This window comes from Lithobates pipiens, unplaced genomic scaffold (genome assembly GCF_037356315.1).
Source record: "Lithobates pipiens isolate NorthernLeopardFrog02 unplaced genomic scaffold, aLitPip1_a1.2 Scaffold_23, whole genome shotgun sequence".
Classification (NCBI taxonomy): domain Eukaryota; kingdom Metazoa; phylum Chordata; class Amphibia; order Anura; family Ranidae; genus Lithobates; species Lithobates pipiens.
The window spans coordinates 334,048,677-334,070,056 of NW_027507785.1; the positions used below are offsets into that span (position 1 = coordinate 334,048,677).

General features: G+C 52.8%; 1 protein-coding gene across 1 annotated transcript in view; it reads left to right on the top strand.

The window, feature by feature from the left end:
* Positions 1-2,975: 2,975 nt before the first annotated feature.
* ERI3 (ERI1 exoribonuclease family member 3) overlaps positions 2,976-21,380 on the top strand; it is a gene marked incomplete in the record, with an annotated part of 403,278 nt that continues 384,873 nt past the window's right edge. Inside the window, 1 exon segment of the mRNA XM_077450748.1 lies at positions 2,976-3,038.

The window sequence follows — 21,380 nt, forward strand, 5'->3', positions numbered from 1 at the left end:
GGACCGTGGGGCGGAGGGTAGAGGCAGGCCAGAGAGGGATTACTTTGACGCAGTTGGCCGGCTTAAACATGTATTGTTAGACATGCGAACCGAAAATCCCCATGTATGTAATGTGTGCTAGAGACGTGTACAGGTGTGTGCATGCTGGAATATCAGGTACACATGACACCGCCATGTCTCCGTCCACAGTGGCCATCAGTGGCAGTAACAATAAACCCCAGCATTGGTGCCAGTGGCTGTAATAATAGCACCCAGAATTGGTGTCAGTGGCAGTAATAATAACCCCCGGCATTGGTGTCAGTGGCAGTAATAATAACCCCCAGCATTGATGTCAGAGGCTGTAATAATAACCCCCAGCATTGGTGTCAGTGGAGGTAATAATAACCCCCAGCACTGGTGTCAGTGGCAGTAATAATAACCCCCAGCATTGGTGTCAGTGCAGCTTATATAGCTGTGGACCCCATGTTGGACCTCCATCCATGGAAGGATGCTGTATGTACGTAGGGATCGTGGGGCGGAGGGTAGGGACTGGCCAGAGAGGGATTACTTTGACGCAGTTGGCAGGCTTAAACATATATTGTTAGACATGTGAACAAAAAATCCCCATGTATGTAATGTGTGTTGGAGACGTGTACAGGTGTGTGCATGCTGGAATATCAGGCACACATGACACTGCCGTGTCCCCGTCCACAGTGGCCGTCAGTGGCAGTAACAATAACCCCCAGCATTGGTGTCAGTGGCTTTGATAATAACCCCCAGCATTGGTGTCAGTGGAGGTAATAATAAACCCCAGCATTGGTGTCAGTGGCTCGAATAATTAAGCCCAGCATGGTGTCAGAGGCAGTAATAATAACCCCCGGCATTGGTGTCAGTGGCAGTAATAATAACCCCCAGCATTGGTGTCAGTACAGGTTATATAGCTATGGGCCCCATGTTGGACCTCCATCCACGGAAGGATGCTGTATGCACGTAGGGATAGTGGGGCGGAGGGTAGGGACTGGCCAGAGAGGGATTACTTTGACGCAGTTGGCCGGCTTAAACATGTATTGTTAGACATGCAAACCAAAAATCCCCATGTATGTAATGTGTGCTAGAGACGTGTACAGGTGTGTGCATGCTGGAATATCAGGTACACGTGACACCGCCATGTCTCCGTCCACAGTGGCCATCAGTGGCAGTAACAATAAACCCCAGCATTGGTGCCAGTGGCTGTAATAATAGCACCCAGAATTGGTGTCAGTGGCAGTAATAATAACCCCCGGCATTGGTGTCAGTGGCAGTAATAATAACCCCCAGCATTGATGTCAGAGGCTGTAATAATAACCCCCAGCATTGGTGTCAGTGGAGGTAATAATAACCCCAAGCATTGGGGTCAGTGGCAGTAATAATAACCCCAGCATTGGTGTCAGTGGCAGTAATAATAACCCCCGGCATTGGTGTCAGTGGCAGTAATAATAACCCCCAGCATTGGTGTCAGTGGCAGTAATAATAACCCCCAGCATTGGTGTCAGTGGCAGTAATAATAGCCCCCAACATTGATGTCAGAGGCAGTAATAATAGCCCCCAGCATTGATGTCAGAGGCTGTAATAATAACCCCCAGCATTGGTGTCAGTGGAGGTAATAATAACCCCCAGCATTGGTGTCAGTGGCAGTAATAATAACCCCCAGCATTGGTGTCAGTGCAGCTTATATAGCTGTGGGCCCCATGTTGGACCTCCATCCATGGAAGGATGCTGTATGTACGTAGGGATCGTGGGGTGGAGGGTAGGGACTGGCCAGAGAAGGATTACTTTAACGCAGTTGGCCGGCTTAAACATACGTGTACAGGTGTGTGCATGCTGGAATATCAGGCACACGTGACACTGCCGTGTCCCCGTCCACAGTGGCCGTCAGTGGCAGTAAAAATAACCCCCAGCATTGGTGTCAGTGGCTTTGATAATAACCCCCAGCATTGGTGTCAGTGGAGGTAATAATAACCCCCAGCACTGGTGTCAGTGGCTGTAATAATAACCACCAGCATTGGTGTCAGTGGCTTGAATAATAACCCCCAGCATGGTGTCAGAGGCAGTAATAATAACCCCCAGCATTGGTGTCAGTGGAGGTAATAATAACCCCCAGCATTGGTGTCAGTGGCTGTAATAATAACCCCCAGCATTGGTGTCAGTGGCTTGAATAATAACCCCCAGCATGGTGTCAGAGGCAGTAATAATAACCCCCAGCATTGGTGTCAGTGGAGGTAATAATAACCCCCAGCATTGGTGTCAGTGGCTGTAATAATAACCCCCAGCATTGGTGTCAGTGGCTCGAATAATAACCCCCAGCATTGGTGTCAGAGGCAGTAATAATAACCCCCAGCATTGGTGTCAGTGGAGGTAATAATAACCCCCAGCATTGGTGTCAGTGGCAGTAATAATAACCCCCAGCATTGGTGTCAGTACAGGTTATATAGCTGTGGGCCCCATGTTGGACCTCCATCCACGGAAGGATGCTGTATGCACGTAGGGATCGTGGGGCGGAGGGTAGGGACTGGCCAGAGAGGGATTACTTTGACGCAGTTGGCCGGCTTAAACATGTATTGTTAGACATGTGAACCAAAAATCCCCATGTATGTAATGTGTGCTAGACGTGTACAGGTGTGTGCATGCTGGAATATCAGGCACACGTGACACCGCCGTGTCCCCGTCCACAGACTGTGCTTCTGTGTTGTCACCGACCTCATAATAATAGTGTGTGAGTGTGGGGACACTGGAGACACTGTGGCCCCTCCAGGGCTGGGGGAGGGGCTCTCTGGCCACACTGGGGCCCCCAGCCCTGGCAGTCTCCCTCTCTCTCGTCACGTGGTACGGGTCAGACTACATCTCCCGGCATGCTCAGCGGCGGCGCCATGTTTCTACGTGATTCCCGAGCTGGAGAGCTGGCGCCGTGTCCCCGCCCTCTGCGGGCGCTGATTGGCGGAACGGGCCGGCGGCGCAGCTGCTGATTGGCTGGCGGTGGGTGCCAGTCAGGGCCGTCTCCATAGACAGGGGGAGAGTGCGAGGTGAGTGTTGCCTGTGCTGTGTGTGAGGAGGGGCCCCTGGCAGCGGCATGCTGGGGGCCCCGGGGGGTACTGGTGGGGGAAGGCTCAGTGGGGCCCCGGAGAGCGCGCAGAGAAGTGCCAGGGGCCCAGAATCACGTGACTAGTGTCTGGTCATCTCTGGCCTACAGCTGCCTGGGGCCCCAGAGGGAGGACAGGGGGCCCTGAGAGGTCCCGGGGGCCCCAGGAGGGGGGTGTACAGGACGCCTGTCATTGTGGGGCCAGTCTGGAGCGGGGGCCCCTCAGGTCTGCTCCTGTCCTGGCCTCACAAGGGCCCCAGAGGAGGCAGCACATGGCCTGGGGCCCTCAGAGTGCCCCTCCCCCCTCATAGGAGAAGCATGGCCTGGGGCCCCTACAGGAGGTGTGACTGGGGCCCCAACTCACCCCATAAGTACCAGAGAGGGCCTGTTCTGGGGTCCCCAGTGCTACACCATATACCAGAGCCATGTACAAGACACAGTCACCGGCCTCCCTCTCCCCCAAGTTCCCCAGCCTCCCTTCCCCCCCTACCTAGTCACTGGCCTCCCTCCCCCCCCCCAAGTTCCCCAGCCTCCCTTCCCCCCCCTACCTAGTCACTGGCCTCCCTCCCCTACCTAGTCACTGGCCTCCCTCCCCCCCCCCCCAAGTTCCCCAGCCTCCCTTCCCCCCCTACCTAGTCACTGGCCTCCCTCCCCCCCAAGTTTCCCAGCCTCCCTTCCCCCCCTACCTAGTCACTGGCCTCCCTCCCCCCCCCCCAAGTTTCCCAGCCTCCCTTCCCCCACCTAGTCACCGGCCTCCCTTCCCCCACCTAGTCACCGGCCGCCCTTCCCCCACCTAGTCACCGGCCTTCCATTTCCCCACCTAGTTCCCTGGCCTCCCTCCCTCCCCCCTCACCTTGACCCTGGCCCCCCTTCCCCCCGCCTTGTCCCCGGCCTCCCTTCCCCCCGCCTTTTCCCCGGCCTCCCTTCCCCCGCCTTGTCCCTGGCCCCCCTTTCCCCCCGCCTTGTCCCTGGCCCCCCTTTCCCCCTGGCCCCCCTTTGCCCCCGCCTTGTCACTGGCCCCCTTTCCCCCCGGCCTCCCCCGCCTAGTCCCTTGCCCTCCCTCCCCTCACCTTGTCCCCGGCCCCCCTCTCCGGCCACCCTTTCCCCCGCCTTGTCCCCGGCCCCCCTTTCACCCCGCCTTGTCCCCGGCCCCCCTTTCACCCCGCCTTGTCCCCGGCCCCCCTTTCACCCCGCCTTGTCCCTGGCCCCCCTTTCCCCCGCCTTGTCCCCGGCCCCCCTTTCCCCCCGCCTTGTCCCCGGCCCCCCTTTCCCCCCGCCTTGTCCCCGGCCCCCCTCCCCCCGCCCTGTCCCCGGCCCCCCTTCCCCCCCGCCCTGTCCCCGGCCCCCCTTCCCCCCCGCCTTGTCCCCGGCCCCCCTTCCCCCCGCCTTGTCCCCGGCCCCCCTTCCCCCCGCCTTGTCCCAGGCCTCTCCTCTTCCCGCCTAATCCTGGCCTTCCTTTTTCCTGCGTGGTCCTTTGCCTCTTTTTCTCCCGCCTAATCCTTGACCTCTTTTTCTCCCTCCTAGTCGCTGGGCTCCTGTCCTCCCTCCTAGTCGCCGGCCTCTCCTCTTCCCACCTAGTCGCAGGCCTCCCTTCCTCCCGCCAAGTCGCCGGCCTCCTTTCCTCCCGCCTAATCGCCGGCCTCCTTTCCTCCCGCCTAATCGCCGGTCTCCTTTCCTCCCGCCTAGTCGCCGGCCTCCTTTCCTCCCGCCTAGTCGCCGGCCTCCTTTCCTCCCGCCTAGTCGCCGGCCTCCTTTCCTCCCGCCTAGTCGCCGGCCTCCTTTCCTCCCGCCTAGTCCCTGGCCTCCCTTCCTCCCCGCCTAGTCCCCGGCCGCCCTTCCTCCCCGCCTAGTCCCCGGCCGCCCTTCCTCCCCGCCTAGTCCCCGGCCGCCCTTCCTCCCCGCCTAGTCCCCGGCCTCCCTTCCTCCCGCCTAGTCCCCAGCCTCTCTTCTTCATGCTTTTATTGTTGTCCTCTCCTCCTACCCCAATCCCGGCCTCTCCTCCTACCCCAATCCCGGCCTCTCCTCCTACCCCAATCCCGGCCTCTCCTCCTACCCCAATCCCTCCCTCTCCTCCTACCCCAATCCCTCCCTCTCCTCCTACCCCAATCCCTCCCTCTCCTCCTACCCCAATCCCTCCCTCTCCTCCTACCCCAATCCCTCCCTCTCCTCGACCTCCCCTCCTACCCGATCCCTGACCTCTCCTACCCGATCCCTGACCTCTCCTACCCGATCCCTGACCTCTCCTACCCGATCCTCGACCTCTCCTTCTACCCGATCCCCGACCCCTCCTCCTACCCGATCCCGACCTCTCCTACCCGATCCCCGACCTCTCCTCCTACCCGATCCCCGACCTCTCCTCCTACCCGATCCTCGACCTCTCCTCCTACCCGATCCCCGACCTCTCCTCCTACCCGATTCTGACTTCTCCTCCTACCCGATTCTGACTTCTCCTCCTACCCGATCCCCGACCTCTCCTCCTACCCGATCCCCGACCTCTCCTCCTACCCGATCTCCGACCTCCCCCTCCTACCCGATCCTCGACCTCTCCTCCTACCCGATCCCCGACCTCTCCTCCTACCCGATCCCCGACCTCTCCTCCTACCCGATCCCTGACCTCTCCTCCTACCTCCTCCTACCTCTCCTCCTACCCGATCCCCGACCTCTCCTCCTACCCGATCCTCGACCTCTCCTCCTACCCGATCCCCGACCTCTCCTCCTACCCGATCCCCGACCTCTCCTCCTACCCGATCCCCGACCTCTCCTCCTACCCGATCCCCGACCCCTCCTCCTACCCGATCCCCGACCTCTCCTCCTACCCGATCCCCGACCTCTCCTCCTACCCGATCCCTGACCTCTCCTCCTACCTCCTCCTACCTCTCCTCCTACCCGATCCCCGACCTCTCCTCCTACCCGATCCTCGACCTCTCCTCCTACCCGATCCCCGACCTCTCCTCCTACCCGATCCCGTCCTCTCCTCCTACCCGATCCCCGACCTCTCCTCCTACTTGATCCTCGACCTCTCCTCCTACGTGATCCTCGACCTCTCCTCCTACCCGATCCTGACTTCTCCTCCTACCCGATCCCCGACCTCTCCTCCTACCCGATCCTCGACCTCTCCTCCTACCCGATCCCCGACCTCTCCTCCTACCCGATTCTGACTTCTCCTCCTACCCGATTCTGACTTCTCCTCCTACCCGATCCCCGACCTCTCCTCCTACCCGATCCCCGACCTCTCCTCCTACCCGATCTCCGACCTCCCCCTCCTACCCGATCCTCGACCTCCCCCTCCTACCCGATCCTCGACCTCTCCTCCTACCCGATCCCCGACCTCTCCTCCTACCCGATCCCCGACCTCTCCTCCTACCCGATCCCTGACCTCTCCTCCTACCTCCTCCTACCTCTCCTCCTACCCGATCCCCGACCTCTCCTCCTACCCGATCCTCGACCTCTCCTCCTACCCGATCCCCGACCTCTCCTCCTACCCGATCCCCGACCTCTCCTCCTACCCGATCCCCGACCCCTCCTCCTACCCGATCCCCGACCTCTCCTCCTACCCGATCCCCGACCTCTCCTCCTACCCGATCCCTGACCTCTCCTCCTACCTCCTCCTACCTCTCCTCCTACCCGATCCCCGACCTCTCCTCCTACCCGATCCTCGACCTCTCCTCCTACCCGATCCCCGACCTCTCCTCCTACCCGATCCCGTCCTCTCCTCCTACCCGATCCCCGACCTCTCCTCCTACTTGATCCTCGACCTCTCCTCCTACGTGATCCTCGACCTCTCCTCCTACCCGATCCTGACTTCTCCTCCTACCCGATCCCCGACCTCTCCTCCTACCCGATCCTCGACCTCTCCTCCTACCCGATCCTCGACCTCTCCTCCTACCCGATCCTCGACCTCTCCTCCTACCCGATCCCTGACCTCTCCTACCCGATCCCTGACCTCTCCTCCTACCCGATCCTCGACCTCTCCTCCTACCCGATCCCTGACCTCTCCTACCCGATCCCTGACCTCTCCTCCTACCCGATCCTCGACCTCTCCTCCTACCCGATCCCTGACCTATCCTACCCGATCCCTGACCTCTCCTCCTACCCGATCCTCGACCTCTCCTCCTACCCGATCCTCGACCTCTCCTCCTACCCGATCCTCGACCTCTCCTCCTACCCGATCCCCGACCTCTCCTCCTACCCGATCCCCGACCTCTCCTCCTACCCGATCCTCGACCTCTCCTCCTACCCGATCCCCGACCTCTCCTCCTACCTCCTCCTACCTCTCCTCCTACCCGATCCCCGGCCTCTCCTCCTGCCCGATCCCCGGCCTCTCCTCCTGCCCGATCCCCGGCCTCTCCTCCTGCCCGATCCCCGGCCTCTCCTCCTGCCCGATCCCCGGCCTCTCCTCCTACCCGATCCCCGACCTCTCCTCCTACCCGATCCCTGACCTCTCCTCCTACCTCCTCCTACCTCTCCTACCCGATCCCCGGCCTCTCCTCCTGCCCGATCCCCGGCCTCTCCTCCTGCCCGATCCCCGGCCTCTCCTCCTGCCCGATCCCCGGCCTCTCCTCCTGCCCGATCCCCGGCCTCTCCTCCTGTCCGATCCCCAGCCTGCCAAATGCTGCCGCAAATGTGTACGTCCTTGATCGGCTGCGTCTCAGGGGTCAGAGGTGGTAAATCGGCGACTCAACTACCTGCTTTTACAGCTTGTTGGATCAAGCCCTGAAGGAGATTCTCCCTCTCTATTCACCCTTTATACCGAGAGTGAAAGGAAATCCCAAATTTTGGGTCGTCCGCAGAACAAGAATAGAGGGGAAATCTTCCAGTGGGGACACTAGTTCTGGTGACAACCACTTTGGAGGGATTTCCTCTCACCTGCTGCTGCAGTTATGGGACAGGAAGTGACGGGAAATCTCCCCAATGGGACATAGATGACAAGAGTGATAACATCCCGTCTCCCCTCCCCCACCGTACTCCATCCAAAACTTCTACTACCAATACTGATAACATTCAGGTACTAACCTGTGGCTGGGGTGCAGCACTGACTTCTCTCAGTCGCCTCTTCCTGCTGGGAGTCCCTGGTGCCCCCATATGGCATACAGAAGCCGAGTGTGACTACCTAAGGTGCTGCAACCGGCACCCCACTACACATGACGAGCAGTCTGTGATTCCTCCTGCGTCTTCCGGGGAGATGGGAGGTTTCAATGTTTGCACTACTGTCACACCGACTCCCAATAGGAAACTCCCCAGAGTATGAATCCAATTGTTTAGTGGTCATGCCTGGGTCAAAGTATGCAACTACTACCTCTAATACTACTACTACCACTATCACTAATACTGCCATTACTACTGCTACCACTAATACTGCCATTATTACTTCCACTACTACTAACACTGCCATTACTACTTCTACCACCACTACTACCATAAATACTGCCTTTACTACTAATACTGCTACTACCAGTACTACCACTAATGCTGCAATTACTACTACCACTACCACGAATGCCATTACTGCTACCAATAAAATTACTACTACTGCAATTACTACTACCACTACTACTAATACTGCCATTACTACTGCTACCACCAATACTACCACGTATGCGGCCATTTCTACTACTACAACTACTACCTCCGCTGCCACTAATACTGCTATTACAACCACCACTACTACTATTACTACTTCTACTGCTACCACCAGTACTGCTGCCACTACTAATACCACTAAAGCCCCATACACACTATCAGATTTTCTGCTGATTTTTTTTTTTTCCTTCACCAAAACCATATAATATGAGGTCAAACCTCAGGAGTTTCAATTTGTATGTAATCAGGCCGGCCCTTCTACTACATGGTTTTGGTAAACCTGAAGGAAAAAAAATCAGAAAATCTCATAAGCCCCATACACACGGTCGGACTTTGTACAAACTTTCCCGTGGACTTTTGTACAAAGGGCGTGGTCCACAAGTTTGTATTGCATACACACGGTCGGACTTTTTGACAACAAACACGAACGTAATGACGTCACAACGTACTGACGCCGCTTCAAAAGAGGACGTTCAATGACTCCTGCGCCACCTTTGGTCAACTTCTGTATTGTAGTCCGATCGTTTGCATAGGCTCTGAGCATGCGTGTTTGTACCTTGTACAAAAGTCCGATGCCTTTGCGTACACACGGTCGGACTTTGCTCCTTCGGACTTCTGTTGTCAAAAAGTTTGTCCGTTCTCACAGCCAACAAAAGTCCGATGAAAACAGAAAAAGTTTGTCCGATGGAGCGTACACACAGTCGGATGTTGCTCCAAAACAGCTAATTTGCATGTTTGTTGTCAAAAAGTCCGACCGTGTGTACGGGCCTATAGTGTGTATGGGGCTTAATACTGCTTTTACTACTGCCATTACTACTGCTACCACTTATACTGCCATTACTGCTACTTCTACTACTACTACTATTTCTACCACTAATACTTCCATTACTTCTATTATTACTGCTGCTGCTACTATTACCACCACCACTACTACTGCTAGTACTCTGCTGCTGACCCAGACACATTCTCTGGAAATTCCTGTTCAGGTGACACATGTTGACTCTTATAACACTGATGATGAAGGGAATGTCTGGCCCTGAAACACGTTGGTACTTTCTTTTTCCCTGTGGTCATTTGTCAGATCAATAACACACATTTCATTCCACTACATCGGGGTGTTACCAGTGTGTGAGAATGTGTCCGAAATCTCTGAGGGAATGTGAATCTACATGAAAACCTGATCCAGTGTTGGGGGCGGGGTAGTAGACCTGTCCTGTGTTGGCACAGTCCCTCGTGGAACAATCTCGGGATTTCGGTTCACGTTCCCCGGAGTTTCCCGATCATTTCACACATTGTGGCTGTTAAAGCCCAGATGATGATAAATGGAGATTTTATGGCCCTGAAATGCGTTGGAGACCTTCTATTCTCCTATTGGAATGAATCTGGTATCAATAAAACCAATTGGAGAGGTTTGTTTAGAGCTCTTTCAGGAGAACTACAAGTATCAGCATTCAGAGGCTGCTGCTCGTCTCCCGTACGGCATGACACCTACACCGGGCATCTACCATACGGCTTCACACCTACGCCGGGCGTCTCCCATACGGCTTCTCACCTACGCCGGGCGTCTCCCATACGGCTTCTCACCTACGCCGGGCGTCTCCCATACGGCTTCTCACCTACGCCGGGCGTTTCCCATACGGCTTCTCACCTACGCCGGGCGTCTCACATACGGCTTCACACCTACGCCGGGAGTCTCCCATACGGCTTCACACCCCACTTTTGGAGGGATCTCCTCCCACTTCCTGTTGTGACCATGGGACAGGAAGTTACATAGTAGGTGAGGTTTAAAAAGACACAAGTCCATCAAGTCCAACCTATAAGTGAAGAGAAATCTCCCCAGTGGGGATACTACTGTTTGCGCTGCTCTGGTTATCCAGATGGATTCATGCCGTATAGATCTTATATGGACCTCATTGGTTCTCTTATTGGTTTTATGGAAATTTATTTTTATTCTGATTGTTTGCTTTTCTATAATGTGATCTTTGTATTTAATATGTTTCTATTATCCCTGTTTAGGTTTCTATTTCTCCTTTTTAAGCTTCGTTCACATATATGCCAATTGGATGCAATTTTAACCGCACCTGATTGGCATGATGTGAACCAAGTCGGGTTTCCATGGAGCCGGTTCACATATGTGCGGTGCAGCGACCGTGCAAATTCACTGCGAGTGTAAAGAGTCCTGTACGTTTTTTGAGCACTGTGGTTCAGGCTCATTGCTTTCTATAGGAACGCATCGGAATCGCACATTGCCTCAGTTTTGAACACGAATTCGTTCCAGAAAAAAAAAAAAAAGCCCCCCCCCCAAAAAAAAACAAGCGTGGTGTCCTCCCCAAATCCATACCAGACCCTTATCTGAGCATGCAGCCCGGCAGGCCAGGAAACGGGGGATGGGGAACGAGCATACCCCCCCCTTTCCTTAACTATACCATGCCACATGCCCCCAACATAGGGGGGTGATTTGCCATCATCTGCCCCCCCCAAAGCACCTTGTCCCAATGTTGATGGACGGTGGTTGTGGGGGACTGCGGGTGGGGGGCTTATCGGAATCTGAAAGCCCCCTTTAACAAGGGCCCCCCAGATCCTGACTACCCCCCCCCCCCATGTAAATGAGTACCCATTCACCAAAAAAGTGTACAAAAAATAAAATAACGTTTTTGATTGTTTTTGACAATCCTTTTATTAAAAATAAAAAAAAACAATGTCCCCCGCCGTAGATCCATCATCCAATCACAATGCCCACCGACCCAAAGAAAAAAAAAAAAAGTCCACTCCCGCCGTCTGCCTGCTCCTCCGTGTGACAGTTCATAAATAACAAAGGGGCGGGGCTATTCGGCGATGTCACCTGGTGGCACCTCCCCCCGGTGACATCACTGTGACTGGACATGTGTGAACCCAGCCATAAAGTGGCATTTCACTCCCCCAATCACCATTGATTTATATTTAATGCTCATTCTGCTATCATTAGTAAATAGATAGATAAAACTGAGTTCTGTCCGTGATACTTCAAGGTCCAAGCAGCAGTACTGATTCACAAAGAAGGGGACACGCCCCGAAAGCTTGTCCTGAAAGATTGTATGTTAGTGCAAATAAAAAAAAGTATCATGGACAGCACTCCATTTTATCTGTCACAATTGCACCAATACGGCTACAATCACATCAAGTATGTAAATAGATAGAAACGTATATTATATTTACTTGTTTTATACTTTTTTTTTTTTTTACATGTCTTAAGTTACTTCCTGGTTTCTTGCCTGGGCAAATGATGTCATACATCCCAGGAGTCTTCAGGAGGGGATGAGGGGCCTTTTCAGCTAAGCACACCCTCCTTTGCATGCTTGAGCTAAGGGCAGATGGATTCCAGGAAGTAAATGCTACAGGAATCATTTGCCCTTAAAGCGGGAGTCCGCCGGGACTCCGCGTTTTTTTTTTAAAAAAAGCCAGCAGCTACAAATACTGCAGCTGCTGACTTTTAAAATAGTGACACTTACCTGTCCAGCGCGCCCGTGATGTCGGCACCCGAAGCCGATCTCTCGATCGTCTCTCGGGTGCTGCCGCCGCCATCTTGGGTATGGGAATCAGGAAGTGGAGCCTTGCGGCTTCATTTCCCGGTTCCCTACTGCGCATGCGTGAGTCGCGCTGCGCAATAAAGATGGTCCCCGCTGCCTCTGGGATCTGTGTGTTTCCCAGCAGGCAGCGGGGGACTTTCGGAAAGGGGCGCAATCTACGCCCCTTTCCGCAGAGAGCTATCCCGGAAGTGGGTGCAGATACCTGTACTGTACAGGTACCTGCACCCCCCTCCCCCCTGAAAGGTGCCAATTGTGGCGCCGGAGGGGGGAGGATTCCAATGAGCGGAAGGTCCACTTTAGGGTGGACCTCCGCTTTAAGATGGCCATGGCCAGAAATTCTAGGCGGGTGTTTTTCAAAGTGATTTCTCAGCAAAATAAAGAGGATGGATGGATGGAGACATGGATGGATGGGGGAGTGGATGGATGGAGACATGGATGGATGGATGGGGGACAGGATGGATGGAGACATGGATGGATGGGGGAGTGGATGGAAGGATAGATGGAGACATGAATGGAAGGATGGATGGATGAGGGAGTGGATGGATGGATGGGTGGAGATGTGGATGGAGGAGTGGATGGATGGATGGATGGAGGAGTGGATGGATGAATGGATGGGGGAGTGGATGGATGGATGGAGGAGTGGATGGATGGAGATGTGGATGGATGGATGGGGGAGTGGATGGATGGAGACATGGATGGATGGAGATGTGGATGGATGGGGGAGTGGATGGAAGGATAGATGGAGACATGGATGGATGAGGGAGTGGAAGGATGGATGGGGAAGTGGATGGATGGGGACATGGATGGGTGGAGATATGGATGGATGTGGGAGTGGATGGATGAATGGATGGATGGAGGAGTGGATGGATGAATGGATGGGGGAGTGGATGGATGGGGGAGTGGATGGATGGAGACATGGATGGATGGAGATGTGGATGGGGGAGTGGATGGATGGATGGAGGAGTGGATATATGGAGATGTGGATGGATGGGGGAGTGGATGGATGGATGGGGGAGTGGATATATGGAGATGTGGATGGATGGGGGAGTGGATGGATGGATGGGGGAGTGGATATATGGAGATGTGGATGGATGGGGGAGTGGATGGATGGATGGGGGAGTGGATATATGGAGATGTGGATGGATGGGGGAGTGGATGGATGGATGGGGGAGTGGATATATGGAGATGTGGATGGATGGGGGAGTGGATGGATGGATGGGGGAGTGGATATATGGAGATGTGGATGGATGGGGGAGTGGATGGATGGAGATATGGATGGAGGAGTGGATGGATGGATGAGGGCATTTGCTTTAAATATTAAAAATTAATCAAATAGAATTTTGGGTTTGTGGTCCTCAGATGAAGTGCAGCTCCTCTTTAACCAGTTCCCGACCTGCGCATGCCGATGTACGTCGGCAGAATGGCACGGGCAGGCATATTGGCGTACAGGTACGTCCAATCTTTAATGCCGCCCTGCCATCGGCGCACTCGCGTGCTGGTCGGGACCCCTGTGAGTCCGGTCGCGGGTCCCGCGGACTTGATCGCCGTGGGGGTACCCAAGATCGTCTCATGGGGCGGCTAAAAGAGGAAATGCCATTGTAAACAGCATTTCCCTGTTCTGCCTAGCAACTAGTGATGCTGATCTCTGCTCCATGTGATTGGAGCAGAGATCAGTGTTCACTAAATGAAAGCCCAACCCCCCCAACAGTTAGTAACACCCCTAGGAACACTTAACCCCTACACTGCCACCCACTGGTTAACCCTTTCACTGCCAGTGTCATTTACACAGGAATCACTGCATTTATATAGCACTGATTACTGTATAAATGACAATGGTCCCAAAAATGTGTCAAAAATGTCCGATGTGTCCCCCACAATGTCGCAGTCACAATAAAAATCGCTGATCGCCGCCATTACTAGTAAAAAAAAAAAAAATTAATAAAAATGCCATAAAACTATCCCTATTTTGTAAACGCTATAACTTTTGCGCAAACCAATCAATAATGGCTTATTGCAATTTTTTTTACCAAAAATATGTAGAATAATACGTATCGGCCTAAACTGAGGGAACATTTTTTTTTTTTATATATATATATATTTTTGGGGGATATTTATTATAACAAAAAGTAAAAAATATGCGTTTTTTTCAAAATTGTCACCGTATTTTTGTTTATAGCGCAAAAAATAAAAACCGCAGAGGTGATCAAATACCACCAAAAGAAAGCTCTATTTGTGGGGGAAAAAGGACGTCAATTTTGTTGGGGATCCACGTCACACGACCCCGCAATTGTCAGTTAAAGCGACGCAGTGCCGAATCGCAAAAAGTGTCCTGGTCTTTGGCCAGCAAAATGGTCCGGGGCTGAAAGTGGTTAATAACTGATCTCATATCAATCTCTGAGTGTTTATAGTAGGCCGATTGATATCCATCCCTTTCCTTTATAGTCATGACATTTATGTTTTTCTGCAGCGCTGATGAAGGGGGAGGGGTTTGGCCCCTGAAATGCGTTGGAGGTTTTATGTGATTATACTACTACAATGTTTGTAACCCCAGAGATAAAAAATTTCTGTCTCTGCAAGGGGTTCCTAGGAGCTCTTTAATATCACTATTTTCTTTGCGTCTGCGGTGCTTCTGTATTACCTGCTTCATCCTGCTGGTTCCCTTCTTCCTGGTAGTAAACTGACCACGCTATGCATGGCAGCCGATAGGGTTAGGGTTATGGCTAGGGTTAAGGTTAGGGTTATGGCTAGATTTAGGTTTAGAGTTAGGCTAGATTTATGGTTAGGTTTATATTTAGGGTTATGGTTTTGGAGTTATAGTTGGGCTAGTATTAGGGTTATGGCTAGATTTAGGCTCTGTTGTCACCTAGGCGTTTTGTTTACAGACAGAAAGACGGGTCATTTTTGCCATGATTTTGCCGTGATTTCATACAGGTCAAAAGGTCATCAAGGTAAAAAGCAGAGAACGCCTGTAATCTGCCAAAAAAAGAAGCTCACATATACTTTTTTTCAGGCATTTTGCTTCAGATGACAAAACGCTCAGATATGAACGGGGGCTACAGCAGAAAAACACCTAAGTGGGAACAGAGCCTTAGGATTAGGCTAGGGTTAGGTTAGGGTTATAGTTATTGTTATAGCTAGGGTTAGGGTTATGGCTATAGCTTGGGTTAGGGTTAGGGTTATGGCTAGATTTAGGGTTATGGCTAGGATTAGGGTTATGGTTAGGGTTATGGCTAGGGGTAGGGTTACGGTTATGGCTAGATTTAGGGTTGTGGCTAGGGTTAGGGTTAGGGTTATGGCTAGATTTAGGGTTATGGCTGGGGGTAGGGTTATGGCTAGGGTTAGGGTTATGGCTAGGGATAGGGTTACGGTTATGGCTAGATTTAGGGTTGTGGCTAGGGTTAGGGTTATTGCTAGATTTAGGGTTATGGTTAGGGGTAGGGTTAGGGTTATGGCTAGAATTAGGGTTATTGCTAGATGTGGGGTTAGGGTTATGGCTAGGCCAATCACTAGAAAGCTGTGACATCACTGAGAATACGGCCTATCCAATCACTAGAGAGTGATGACATCACTGATAATGCGGCCTATCCAATCACTAGAGAGTGATGACATCACTGAGAATGTGGCCTATCCAATCACTAGAGAGCGGTGACATCACTGAGAATGCGGCCTATCTAATCACTAGAGAGCGGTGACATCACTGAGAATGCGGCCTAACCAATCACTAGAGCGGTGACATCACTGAGAATGCAACCTATCCAATTACTAGAGAGCGGTGACATCACTGAGAATGTGGCCTATCCAATCACTAGAGAGCAGTGACATCACTGAGAATGTGGCTTATCAAATCACTAGAGAGCGGTGACATCACTGAGAATGTGGCCTATCCAATCACTAGAGAGCAGTGACATCACTGAGAATGTGGCCTATTCAATCACTAGAGAGCGGTGACATCACTGAAAATGTGGCCTATCCATTCACTAGAGAGCGGTGACATCACTGAGAATGCGGCCTATCCAATCACTAGAGAGCGGTGACATCACTGAGAATGCGGCCTATCCAATCACTAGAGAGCAGTGACATCACTGAGAATGTGGCCTATCCAATCACTAGAGAGCGGTGACATCACTGAGAATGCGGCCTATCCAATCACTAGAGAGCGGTGACATCACTGAGAATGCGGCCTATCCATTCACTAGAGAGCGGTGACATCACTGAGAATGTGGCCTATCCAATCACTAGAGAGTGGTGACATCACTGAGAATGCGGCCTATCCAATCACTAGAGCGGTGACATCACTGAGAATGCAACCTATCCAATCACTAGAGAGCGGTGACATCACTGAGAATGCGTCCTATCCAATCACTAGAGCGGTGACATCACTGAGAATGCAACCTATCCAATCACTAGAGAGCGGTGACATCACTGGGAATGCGGCCTATCCAATCACTAGAGAGCGGTGACATCACTGAGAATGCGGCCTATCCAATCACTAGAGAGTGGTGACATCACTGAGAATGCGGCCTATCCAATCACTAGAGCGGTGACATCACTGAGAATGCAACCTATCCAATCACTAGAGAGCGGTGACATCACTGGGAATGCGGCCTATCCAATCACTAGAGAGTGGTGACATCACTGAGAATGCGGCCTATCCAATCACTAGAGAGTGGTGAAATCACTGAGAATGCGGCCTATCCAATCACTAGAGCGGTGACATCACTGAGAATGCAACCTATCCAATCACTAGAGAGCGGTGACATCACTGGGAATGCGGCCTATCCAATCACTAGAGAGCGGTGACATCACTGAGAATGCGTCCTATCCAATCACTAGAGAGCAGTGACATCACTGGGAATGCGGCCTATCCAATCACTAGAGAGAGATGACATCACTGAGAATGTGGCTTATCAAATCACTAGAGAGCGGTGACATCACTGGGAATGCGGCCTATCCAATCACTAGAGAGAGATGACATCACTGAGAATGCGTCCTATCCAATCACTAGAGAGCGGTGACATCACTGAGAATGCGTCCTATCCATTGGCTGGAGAGATGACGGCACATATTGGGTTGCAGGCTGGGATGTTGTCGGCGGCTCTCTCTGTGCGGCGGGGTGTCGGGTGTCTGTTGTTGGCGGGGTATTTATAGCCGCACGCCGTGTCCCTGGGTCGGTGAGGGTGGTGGATCTGGTGACATTGGAGGAGATATCCGTATCCATTGTTCTATTCTGGGAAGACGCAATGTTTGTAGAATCCCAGTCCACCAATGAGAGCGCACAGAGCTCCCGGGTCATCTCTGCTTTTATCAGGGGGGGGGGAGATGATACGTTGTAACATCAGTTTCCTGCCTGGAGGTCTGTCACATCCCCCGCAGAAGGTGACTCTCCCGCCACATATGTGACAAGTCAGCGCCGATCCCCCCCCGCCGCCCGTCCCCCGCCCCCGAGACTTCTTCTCATCCGTCTTTGTATGTGATCCGATTACTCCAAGTCTGACATTTGGAATATTTGGCCCCAGAGCCTTTATTGGGACATCTCGGTGACACTCACATCTTTTTTTTATCATTAATGAGCGGAGTTATGGGTGGGGGAGGGGACACATTACGAGCACGAGACGTGTGAAATCTTAACATACACTATATTACCAAAAGTATTGGGACACCTGCCTTTACATGAACTTTAATGACCTCCCCAGTCTTAGTCCGGAGGGTCCAATATTGGGCTGGCCTCACCCTTTGGCTCTACAACACCTTCAACTCTTCTGGGAAGGCCGTCCACAAGGTTTAGGAGGGTGTCTATGGGAATGTTTGACCATTCTTCCAGAAGAGCGTTTGTGAGGTCAGGCCCTGATGTTGGACGAGAAGGCCTGGCTCGCAGTCTCCACTCTACACTATTGGGGTGAGGTCAGGACTCTGTGCAGGCCAGTCCAGTCCCTCCACCCCAAACTCGCTCCTCCATATCTTTATGGCCCTTGCTTTGTGCTCTGGTGGGCAGTCATGTTGGAACAGGAAGGGGCCGTCCCCAAAATTATCCCACAAAGTTGGGAGCATGAAATTGTCCAAAATGTCTTGGTATGCTGACGCCTTAAGAGTTCCCTTCAGTGGAAATAAGGGGCCAATCCCAACCCCTGAAAAACAAAACAAACAAAAAACCAACACCATAATCCCCCCCCCCGCACCATAATGCCCCCTCCCCCCGCACCATAATGCCCCCTCCACCAAATGATTGGGATCAGTGCACAAAGCCTGAAAGTATCGGTTTCAGCTATTGGATCATTTCCATGAGTACCGATACCCATGCAAATGCTTAATATCGGCACCCATACCAGTATGGGTGCAATCCTATAAACAATGTTACTTTGTATCTCTCTATGTCATGTATGAACAATGTTTATAAACAATGGTACTTTGCATTTCTCAATCTCATAGTAGGTGAGGTCGAAAAAAGACACAAGTCTATTAAAGGGGTTGTAAAGGTAAACGTTTTTAAAAATGTGTGAAAAAACATCAGACAATACTGCCCCCCCCAGCCCCCCGTTTTACTTACCTGACCCCTTGAAAGTACCACGCTCGCCCCCGACATCCTCTTCGCCGCTCACCCTGGCCGTTGATTGGCTGGAGTGGATGGATTGAAAGCAGCACAGCCATTGGCTCGCTGTATCACGGGAGCGTGCCCGCAAGCACTCCACACTATGCGAGGGAGCTCGCATGAAGTTGTGGAGTCCTTGCGGGAGGGAGCCGAGACAGCCGCCGGGGGACCCCGGAAGAGGAGGATCGGGGCCACTCTGTGCAAAACGAGCTGCACAGTGGAGGGAAGTATGATATGTTTGTTATTTAAAAAAAAAAAAAATTGCCTTTAGTGATCCTTTAAGTCTGAACAATCTCCTCTACATAGCTCCTCCCCCTCCTCATTTCCATAACCCCTCCTCCTCTCTTCTCCTCTCCATCTTTATAACTTTTTTCTCCATAGCCTCTCTTTATCTTCTCCACCAACTCATCTCCATAACCCTATCTCCCAACCCCATGTCCAGCTCCTCTCCCCTTCTCATCCCCATAGCCCCTTCTCTTCTCCCCCCCTCCCCACTTCCATAACCATCCTCCTCCCTTCCCCATTTGTAAAACTTCTCTTCATCACCATAGGCCCTCCTCATCTCCTCGCCTCCTCATCTCCTCCCCTCCTCATCTCCATAACCCCTCCTCCTCTCTTCTCCTCTCCATCTTTATAACTTTTTTCTCCATAGCCTCTCTTTATCTTCTCCACCAACTCATCTCCATAACCCTATCTCCCAACCTCATGTCCAGCTCATCTCCCCTTCTCATCCCCATAGCCCCTTCTTTTGCCCCCCTTCTGCCTCCTCACTTCCATAACCATCCTCTTTTCTTCCCCATCTGTAAAACTTCTCTTCATCGCCATAGGCCCTCCTCATCTCCATAACCCCTCCTCATCTCCATATATAACCATCTCCTCTCCTGTTCTCATCCCCATAAACCCTTCTTATCTCCCCCCCCTTATTTCCATAACCATCCTCCTCCCTTCCCCATCTGTAAAACTTCTCTTCATCACCATAGGCCCTCCTCATCTCCCCGCCTCCTCATCTCCTCCCCCTCCTCATTTCCATATCTAACCATCTCCTCTCCCCTTCTCATCTCCATAAACCCTTCTTTTCTCCCCCCCTTATTTCCATAACCATCCTCCTCTCTTCCCCATCTGTAAAACTTCTCTTTACCGCCATAGGCCCTCCTCATCTCCATCCCCCCTCCTCATTGAAATAGCCTGTCCATCTCCTCTCCCCTTCTCATCCCCATAGCCCCTCCTTATCTCTCCCCCTCCTCACTTCCATAACCATCCTCCTCTCTTCCCCACCTGTAAAACATCTCTTCGTTGCCATAGGCCCTCCTCATCTCCCCGCCTCCTCATCTCCTCCCCCTCCTCATCTCCATAACCCCTCCTCATTTCCATATCTAACCATCTCCTTTCCTCTTCTCATCCCCATAAACCTTTCTTATCTCCCCCCCCCCTTATTTCCATAACCATCCTCCTCCCTTCCCCATCTGTAAAACATCTCTTCATCGCCATAGGCCCTCCTCATCTCCCACCTCCTCATCTCCTCCCCCCTCCTCATTTCCATAACACCACCTGGTGGACAGGAAGTTATCAGCTCTCAGGATCAACAGCTTTTATTTATTTATGGATTTATTTTTGTACCTGTTACAAAGATAAAGACTTACAATGATATATTTGGAAGACTAGAAGGGAGCCAATCAGAGCAGATTATTGCTGGGGTGTACATATTATACACAACCAGATCTGATGTCGGGAGGAGCGGGTCATATGGTAGGTAAGCTTGGCCCCGGGTAGGTAGGCTCAGCTATAAGTAGGGAAGCTCCACCCCAGGTAGGGAAGCTTGGACCCAGGTAAGTAGGCTCAACCATAGGTAGGTAAGATTAGACCCGGGTAGGTAGGCTCGGCCCCAGGTAGGTAAGCTTGGCCTTGGGTAGGTGGGCTTGGCCCCAGGTAGGAATACTCAGCCCTTGGTAGGTAAGCTCGGCCCCTTGTGGGTAAGCTCCCCTTCGGGTAGGTAAGCTTGGCCACAGGTAGGTAGGCTCGGCCCTCGGTAGGTAAGGTCGGCTCCGGATAGGTAAGCTTGATCACAGGTAGGTAGGCTCGGCCCCTGGTGGGCATCTCAGGGCTAAATATTCGATATAAGAATCCATCCCCGTCCCACCTGGTATCAGTCTTTTCTCTCAGTGTGTGTCCCCCCCCCCCACTCGCCGGTTCATGGACTCCTCATCTCTCTCCGGAGTTGGATTGCTTGGTGTGTCCCTGCTCCCCCCCCCCCAGTCTGTTCTCTCTCCCAAGTTGGGTGGCCCGGTGTGTCACCCCCCCCCCCCTCTGTTCCTGGACTCCTCATCTCCCTCCAGAGTTGGGTCACTCAGTGTGCCTCCCCCCCACCCACCAGTTCCTGAACTCCTCATCTCTGTCCCAAGTTGGGTCGCTTGTTGTGCCCCACCCCCGCCCACCGGTTCCTGGACTCCTCATCTCTCTCCGGAGTTGGATCGCTTGGTGTGTCCCTGCTCCCCCCTCCCCCTCCCCCCCCAGTCGGTTCTTGGACTCCTCATCTCTCTCCCAAGTTGGGTGGCCC